General features: G+C 35.7%; 1 long non-coding RNA gene across 2 annotated transcripts; it reads right to left on the bottom strand.

Moving 5' to 3' along the window:
* Window positions 1-715: 715 nt before the first annotated feature.
* On the bottom strand, window positions 716-9,298 carry LOC308192732. Of its 2 annotated transcripts, XR_013949055.1 has the most exons (5): window positions 8,602-9,298; window positions 8,455-8,513; window positions 6,815-6,965; window positions 2,789-2,856; window positions 716-1,817 (listed from the first exon to the last, which is right to left on the bottom strand). It is a non-coding gene; the product is annotated as an uncharacterized lncRNA (long non-coding RNA). The 2 variants fall into 2 exon arrangements; XR_013949056.1 differs by lacking the exon at window positions 2,789-2,856.
* Window positions 9,299-9,405: the final 107 nt, after the last annotated feature.

The following is a 9,405-nucleotide window of genomic DNA, read 5'->3' as shown; positions in this document are numbered from 1 at the left end:
ACTTTTTCTTAAGAAAACCTTGCATAGCAGAACTCCTCTTTAATTGCTTAAATAGCTGTTAAAGCACTGATGATATTTACGAATTACTATTATGTAAATTCTTCAATGACTACCCTCAGCTGGTTTGCTTTATAGAATGACAAAGAATAAAAAATTTTCTCATTTCACTTTCCATTTTGCCTAATATAAACCCTAATACAAGAGAATCAATGTAAAGATTTTACAATGCTTTAAAGAAATGTTAACTGGGAATTTAGAACATCTTAATTGTCTTATTAAGATAGTTGAGAGATAATAAATATAAAAATCAAGAGAACTATGCATTGATCTTCATTTCTTCTACAACTTGCTGAATTTTGTTACTGTTACATAAGAACTGATAACAACAATTTTATGTCATGACCTCTTTGCACTCCATTGATACCTCTATGAACTCACCACAAGCCAGAATCAGCCAGAAACTCTGAGGGCAAGATATTGTCATAATATCTTCAATACAATAGCTTTCTGGAAACTCTAGCAAATAATGGAAATAACCAGACCACTGAGTCATCACTTCTAGATGTTTGCAGGATCCACATATAAATGATGGCAAGTGATGAAAACACAAACTTCTTAAATCTCTCCATATGGCTTCTAATTTTATATTTAAGGATGGTACTAGGAAATCACTCTCTTCAGCTAGTGAGCAAGCAATTTCTAGAACAGTGGGGTTTCTTCGATATTTCAGTAAGTTGTTTACTCATCTCTCTGCTCAGTTTCATGAGAAAGTACAAAATTACTTTATGTCATCTGTTGCTAAAATCATATGAGGGGCATTATTGCTATTACTCCATATCCATAAGCATGTATTCACGTAGTATGTGGGTTTACTCTCACTCAAGTAATAGTCCGATTGTGTGGGAAGAGTGGAACAGAAAAAGCACACATGCATTACAGTGCTCCGTAAAATTTGAGTTTGCTTAATCCAAAGAAGTAAAGAGAAATGCTTTTCTATGATTGATGAGTTATAATAGCAAAATGCAGTGAATGGCAAATCAAGAAGCAGTGCTCCCTTCTCTACCAAAAAGGAAGGGAATACTGAAGACAAACAGTACTGATCAAGCTCAGCATATCTTTAACCAGAGGAGACACTGCTGGAGTGTTATCTCTCTCTGCTCTTCTGTTTTTTTCTGTTCTTATAGGGGCAGTAGCTGCCATTTATACCTCTGTATTTTCATCAAATATGATGAAATATGATGCTTACATATGTCAGACGTGTTCTCTGTTCACCTTAAATTGCTGCTACTTAGCTCCCAATATTTCCTTTATTGACCAGTACTGTTCCACCCAGTGTTGGCAAAAACTTGTGCAACTTCACTGTGAAATGATTCTGGATACTTGGTTTCATGATGAACTTGCATAGTTTGTTGCACCTAATTCAGAAGAAGTTATCCAAATAGTTTGTTTTACCACTGCTCAAGACCCAGTCCCCACTTAATGTACAAGTATTCAAACCATTCTATGAAAATAGGTATTTTATTTTCTTGTAAGCCTGTGGCTCTTGGTGATTACTGCAGTATATTCATACAAAACCTGGTTAAGTAAAATATAAGTGTTTACACCTGGGGAATTTAGACAAAAAAATATAAAATGTAAGATGAACTCTAATTTTGGGTGTCTGATATTAAGTATCTAAGATAATTTTCCAAAGTATTTATTTGATATATTTAATCATAATTTCTATTATTTATCCATTCAATCATCTTGTAGGTAAGCAGCCATAAGATTATCACTTCAAGCCTCCAGAAAATGAAGCACTCAGTTTCTTGAGTATTCTGAAAAAAAAAAAAAAAAAGAAATAAAAACTTTCAGGCCAGTTCATACTAAGAATAATGAGATAATTATAAAAAAGTTCCCTATTTTAGTTCCAGTTTCTGAACTAATCTTCAATGCAGTCAAATCACATCGTTCCTAATGTTAGTCTGTCTATATTGCTTGTAAACCTTACCCATGTACTAGAGCATTCATGTCAGTCCTGAATACCAGACACCATTAAAATTTTGGTTATAAATAAAGCATTTTTGCAATGCAGGTGGTTCCTTTGAGGAAGAGTCTACCAGATGGATAAGGAATTGAAAAGCTCTCTCTCTAATGCTCACATAACAAGTATTACCTTAAATCTTCCAGTGTCCACAATCTAGTGCTCACTTAGGTCGTGCTCTGGGAGACACTACTTATCTTACATTCAGAAACTCAGTTCACGATTTTGTTATACCTCTTTCTTTATCCAGGAACCGGCAGTTTAGGCACTAAAAATGCTTTTATTGAAAGGATACCTCTTGTAAATAAGTGGTCTGCTGATGAGAGAGAGACAGCTTGGTGTACAGGACAAGAGAGCGTGAAAAAGATTGTCAAAACCATTTTTCTCTCATTGTCTATGCATAGCAGCAAAATTAAAAGAACCAACTATTCTTAACAATATTACTTGTCATTTTTCCCCAATTCTAATTACAGAAAAAATCACTGACACAACAATAATTCCTAAAATTACTAATGTACTTCTGATACCTGATGTCACAGTACAACAAAACCAACTTTACATGCTTAATTCTTACCCTTATCAATGCTTTCCATTTGAATTTAATGATCATGCTTTAAAAAAGCCATTTCAGATATGCAAATATATGAAAACTTTATTGTTAGAATTTCAATGAGGTTTGAATACAAACCATAATCTGTCAAAAACAAAAGTTTTTAGAATTACAAGCAGATGTGAAAAGAATAAAATAGAAACTCATTTTCTTACCAGGACATTTTATATTGTTAAAAGTTTAGAATAAGCTATGTCTTGTCAAAATAAGGATGAAAAAAAACCTTTAAATATAAGCAAAACAAAAATCCAAGTTAAAATAAAAAAATGGTATTTTGTGCTTTGGAATAGTAGATAATCAGTACTTAAACATAAAAGTGAAATCTGCTAATCTAGGACTTCAGTCAAACAAACAAGATTTTATCATATGAAATTCTGATTTTCATAAAGTCTAAAAAGGGGAAAAAAGAGGGAAAAAAATATTCCTTTACTAAAATTTTAACTTACATGTATCTCTTCTATGCAGAATGTGCTAGATGTCAAATACATAATTATTACATTGAGATCATACCTAACAAACCTATGAAGCTACTTTAGTGTCCATTCCTAATAAAGATGTCAAATATGTTGCTCAACATTACATTGCTGAATGTTATAAACATCTTGCAAATGTTTATGTTTGTCCAAAAATGGTTCTGACAAAAATGAAATGTCAACAAATATTTTATGTATTAAAAAAAAAGAGCATTCATATAGCAAGCATATTAAAAGCTAATAAGCAATCATATTAAAAGCTAATATTAAAGAGAATAAATGTACTTGAATCTTAAGTTCAAACAACACAAGTGAGAAACTAAACATGAATGATGCAATCTGTTTGAATCCTATTTTGGTTTATATATAAACACAAACAGCTACAGTATACTGAGTACAAGTACACAGGTCAGCTGTTCCTCTGTCCATAATGTCTGTGAATTTCATTCATCAAGAGATTATTATTTGTCAAGAATATGTCTTAAACTCACAGTAACGGAAATAACAGACTAAAATACCTAACTTTGGTATAACATCATATATAGATAACATTGTTAAGTGTTTAGTTAATTTTAAAAGCATATAAATAATGTGCCATCACTGCTATATTTTTACTTCTTTATTTTTAAAACCTAACTATTTTTGTTGACATTTAATTTTGTTAACTGTTTATCATAATCAAAATTATTATGGCATGTAATATCAAATTGAACAACACAAAACAACTCAGCTACCAAATATTCACTAGCTTTTCTAGCTAATTGCATTTACTTCTTTTTCTACATCTGCAACTATCTATTCTTTATTTTCCATCTTGATTTTTTGTGTGTGTTATTTGTTCTTACTGATTAATTACAGTTTAATTTCTCAAAAAGAAATTCAAATTGTTGGGAACAGCAAAGTCTACTTGGTAATTCCCATATATAAAAACATCTTCACCCCACATTTTTTCTTACATTCAAAATTAAAAAGGAAGTCATGGATTTCTCTATAGATGCCTGATCTTCACAAACAAGGTCTAATCTGTATAGTGGGAGTTGGCATTCAGCTGTCATCCAGGGCAGCTATCTGTCTAATCTAAAATATAGCTAAGGGGAAAGACTAGATAGATTTTCTCTGTCTTATGAATTTTCTTACCAGAAAGAAAATTCTTTCTTACCAGAAAGTTTGTTCCAGGATTTTGGACCATTGACTTTCCAGTGCTGCACACATGCTAGTTTGCTCCCTTACCTTCCTCTAAAACTAAATCAATGTCTGACTGAATGAATATTTTGCTTTGCAATTCACTTCAGACATACTTTAATGGATATGTATTTGCTAGGTGTGGCACTTAGGGACAGTTCTGCAGCAATGTCCCAGTAAGACTTCTGTTTCCACATTCTACACCTCAGAAAAAGAAAAACATGCCCTCTGCAACCACTCACAAAGTATTTTTGGAATTTTTGATGTGAGATTATTAATTCTGATACTTTGAAATGGAAATTATACACACAGAGTTATGTCTCGAGATTAACAGAATAAAGCATTATTCTGCAGAAAAATCTGTGCCAAGTGTTATTCAGTGTAGATACAGGTAGTCTACTCCAAATAGTGCTTACTTTAAGTTGAAAGAATGTGTTAGGTTATGTTAATTGGTTTGGAGGTCAACATTCTCCCTTTTTGATACACAAAAACAGCATAGACAAAGCCAAACCTGTATAAACAGCAAAAAAGAAGATGATATTACACAGCTCAGTGGTTTAATTTACTAATTATGACTGAATTATTAATATTATATTTCCTTTACTTTGAGTCAGACTAAGTATGCATGTGTTTCATGATCCAGAGTCTGTTTTGTAGCTAAGAACAACCTAATTTCACTTCACATTTCTTTCTGTTTTCTTTGTCTGGTTCCTAATCCAGACTCTTACCCGGTTTTGCTGTCCTACCTATTTCCGACATTTTACACAGGCATGATCTTCTATACAATCTATGATTAGATAAATTTGTCTATTTTTTCTAAGAAATTGCCTTCTGATTTCAGTACGATTAATAAAAAATTGCAAATAATAAAGTTCTAAAATTAAAATTAAGTCTAAAGTTTCTTTCTTAAAGTTTGGTCTGATTTTTCTAAGCTACTAAGGAATTTCTAAGGAATATTTAATCCTTCTCACTCACAAATTACTTTCTGTTCCTTTAATGCACAGTATCCTCCTTCATCCTCTGAAATATTAGACTTGTTCTATTAATTGATGCAATTGTACAAAATTATCTTGAAAGATAATGGTTTATATTCTCATGTACTGATTTGTTTGAACATATTTGTCTGTCAGGCTTCTTACATACTAAGTTTCTAATTTAAACAAACAGTAAAAGTACACAAAATGTCTAATCCAAAGTCAAAGAAGTCAATGGAAAGAATCCAATTGACTTCAGAGGTTTTTGGATAAAGCCATAGCTCATTATAGACATCTAATGTTTCATTGTCAATGCAAATCTTAATCAGACAAATTAAGATATTTATACTTTAGTTTCAGTTGCAAGGCATAAGAGACAACTTAATGACATGGTGCTTAGGTTTGCAATGAGAAAAGTGTATCTAGCAACTTGAATTTTAATAACTGTCAGCTTAAATTAAACTGGCAATAAGCTTCAAAGAGGAAATCTATCTGCAGGATTGTTAAGGTGTGTTATAACTCAGTTTTAATTTCATACAGATAGTACTGTGACATTTCTCAAAGCTTTATGCAGATACATAAGCTCCATTAGCCTTTCTTCCACTGAAGCACTGGCTTGTATAACAAACAAAGAAATAACATTTCCCAGATATTAGAAAGGTGTTTTTGTGAAAGTTTCCTTCTCTTGAACTTTTAGCTGTATACAGGAAAGGTTTAACAGACTTCAGTGGCACCAGAAATTCACATACCACTATTAGATCATTCTAAGACACTTCCTTTTAAAACTTATTCTAATTAATAGAAGATACAGGGAATAAACAGAGAATTCAAACATAACTTCCAATATACAGCATTGTTTACTCTTTAGTGTGTGAAGGCACATCTGAAGCAACTGAAACATGTCTGTCTGCTGAGTCTGCATGAAGAAAAATTGAAAGTACATAAATTTCTGCTAATATTGAGGCCATTGTTTTCTCCAAGTTTATTTACTATCTTAATTATCTAGAAAGCAGGATCAACACATTAGTTGAATGCCAATATTGATGCCATACTAATGAAATTTGCACGGGGTACTAAAACTGAGGAGAAAAAACAGGATAAATGGGTTTCCCAGGGAGGTTGTGGATGTCCCATCCCTGGAGGCGTTCAACGCCAGGCTGGATGCAGCTCTGGGTAGCCTGCTCTAGTGGTTGGCAAACCTGCCCAGAGCAGGAAGGTTGAAACTAGATGATCTTTAAGGTCCTTTTCAACCCAGGCCATTCTATGATTCAATGATTCTATGTAGTTCACAGTTAGATCCTAAAGGATGTAGGTATGCAGCCAATTAGACACAGGATATATCATAGATAGAAATCTAGAGATAGGTAGAGCTATACCTATCACAGAAACACTTTATACATCATAGAATCATAGAACTGAAGCTTAAAGGAACCTTCAATAGTCTAGATTCCCGTTCAAGCAGTATCCATAATGAAATCAGTCCATGCTGCTCAGGCAAGCAAGTCCAAGCAAATTGTAACAACCTCTAAGGACAGTGATTAAACAACCTCACCGGACAAGCTGTTCCAATGTCTGACTGTGAGATAATAAAGATTTTCCTGATGTCCAGTCCAAATCTCCTGTTTCAATTTATACCTCGTCTCTCCTTACCATGCACTGCTATGAGAAGCCTTTTCTGCATGGAGCAAATATTCCCTTGCAGCCTGTGGAAAAGACCATGATGAACCAGTATTTCCCCCTGCAGCCCATGAGGGACCATACTGGAGCAGATATTCACACTACAGCAGGTGGGTATGCCCTGAAGGAAGCTGCAACAGAGCCAAAGCATTGAACTGACCACTATCCACCATACCCCATCCCTTCTGTGTTGCTCAGGGCAGGAGGAGGTAGAAGAGTCAGGAATGAAGGAGTGAAGGTGAACCTAAGAAGAAGGGAAGGGTGGGAAGTTCTTTTAGGCTTGCCTTTTTTTCTCACTATCTTACTCTATTTTTAATTAGCAGTAAATTAAAATAATCTTCCTCGAGTCGAGTCTCATTTGCATGTGATGGTAACTGGTAAGCAATCTCCCTGTCCTTATCTGAGCCCATGAGCTTTTTCCTCTTTTTTTCTCCCCCTTGCCCTGCTGGGATTGAGAAAGTGGCTGGGTGCAGTCTGGCAGCTAGCCAAGGTCAATAACACCATATTATCACAGAAGGCAATGACTTTACTATTTATGAATTTACTATTGGTAAATCCATACTGATTGTTCTTGATCATCTTCCTCTCCTCCCTGTGCCCAGAAATACGTTCTAGTAGGACCCAGTCCAAGAGTTTCCCAGAGATCTTAGGATCCTAGGATGTACTAACAGAGAGAAGAAAAGAGGAAAGAAAAACCATTAAGATTAGAGAAAGAGGAGCTCATGATTAGGAAGCTAATGATTTGCAGATAATACATTTGACACAGATACAGTAGTGAAAGAGAAAAGTTATTTACTGTACTTGTAGTTAAGACTAACATTACTTGTTCACCCTACAAATACCGTTAATTAACCATCAATGCATCTCTAATTTTACAAATGTATTTCTAGAACATATATGAAATGAAATCACCTGTTGAAATGAAATGTCACCCAGTACAAGCACTTATAAATTCTAGCAACTGTTATTTTAAGCTTTCTGAGATCTCATCAGGTAGTGTCACACCACAACACAGAGTAAAGCATAAATTTTCTTATTTTCACACCAGCAAAACAACTGATTGTAATGTGCTATGAGTTTGTAGAATTCAACATGTTCTAAAAATCCATCAAATTGAAAAGTCCTTGTTCATTTGGACACTCCAACTATATTAGATCCCATGACGCTTTGTAAAACTTCCGCTTTACCTATGATATCAGAAAGGTAAGGTTTCAATGTGTATACCATATCCCTGCTTGTAAATCTGTTCTTAGGCACCAGAAGAAATGACTTAAGTATGCATACAGCTATGTCACAGGTGACCAACAAATACAGAAGTACTTTTTTTTTTTTTTTAAATTTCATGTAGTTACTTGAATAAATTCAAAAGAATAAATTAAAGGTTTTTCTCATGTTTATTCTTAACAGTAACAGTCTTTGAAAAGAAAGAGTTCAGGACATGTTCCTTAAGAAGAATCGCAAACAGACATTCAGTTGTTAATGAAAGATGAAAAAGCCCCCAAAATGTAATCTTACCTGCATGCTAAAAGGGCAAAATGACATTGTCTGAGCCTAATACTTTCCTTATCTATTTTCTGACCACGTAAAGAGAAGGAAAATGCAGTAAATTTCTAGTGTTCTGTTATTTTTCCACCTAAGTTTTTTGGTAATGGCATGGCTTACAGCTTCTATAGCTCAGCTGTCCACAAATCCAGAAGCCTAATAAAATCAAAGCATTTGTACGAATAAAGACTAGTTTTGTGGTTTTACTTGGGTGGGCAGCAGAGCTCCACCACAACTGCTCTCTCACTCCCCCTCCTCAAAGGGAAAGGGGGAGAAAATCTGACGAAAAGGGCTCAATGGTTGAGATAAAGACAGGGAGATCACTCAACAATTATAATCACAGGCAAAACAGACTCAGCATAGGGAGATTATCAGAATTTGTTACCTATTACTAACAAGCTAGAGCAGTGAGAAACAAACAAAAAAGCAAACTAAAAACACCTGACTCCCAAGCCACCCTCTTCCACCTCCTCCCCCCAGGCAACACAAGGGAACAGGGGATGGGGGCACGCTTCGTCAGGAGCAAACTGCTCCAGCACGGGTCCCCCACGGGCGGCAGCTCCCCCCAGACCCCCTGCTCCTGCGTGGGCTCCTCTCCACGGGCTGCAGCTCCGGCCCGGGGCCTGCTCCTGCGGGGGCTCTCCATGGGCCGCAGCCTCCTCCAGGCCACATCCACCTGCTCTACCGGGGGCTCCTCCACGGGCTGCAGCGTGGAGATCTGCTCCGTGTGGGACCCGTGGGCTGCAGGGGGACAGCCTGCTCCACCAGGGGCCTCTCCACAGGCCTCAGGGGAACTGCTGCTGCATGCCTGAAGCACCTCCTGCCCTCCTGCTGCACTGACCTTGGGGGCTGCAGGGCTGGTTCTCACTCCGCACTCTCCCAGCTGCTGTTGTGCAGCAATTTTTTTTCCCTTCCTTCAATCAG

The sequence above is a fragment of the Anser brachyrhynchus genome (genome assembly GCF_964034855.1).
Source record: "Anser brachyrhynchus genome assembly, chromosome: 3".
NCBI lineage: Eukaryota > Metazoa > Chordata > Aves > Anseriformes > Anatidae > Anser > Anser brachyrhynchus.
Note: the sequence above shows the minus strand (reverse complement) of the source record. Positions and strands in the feature narration are given on the sequence as shown.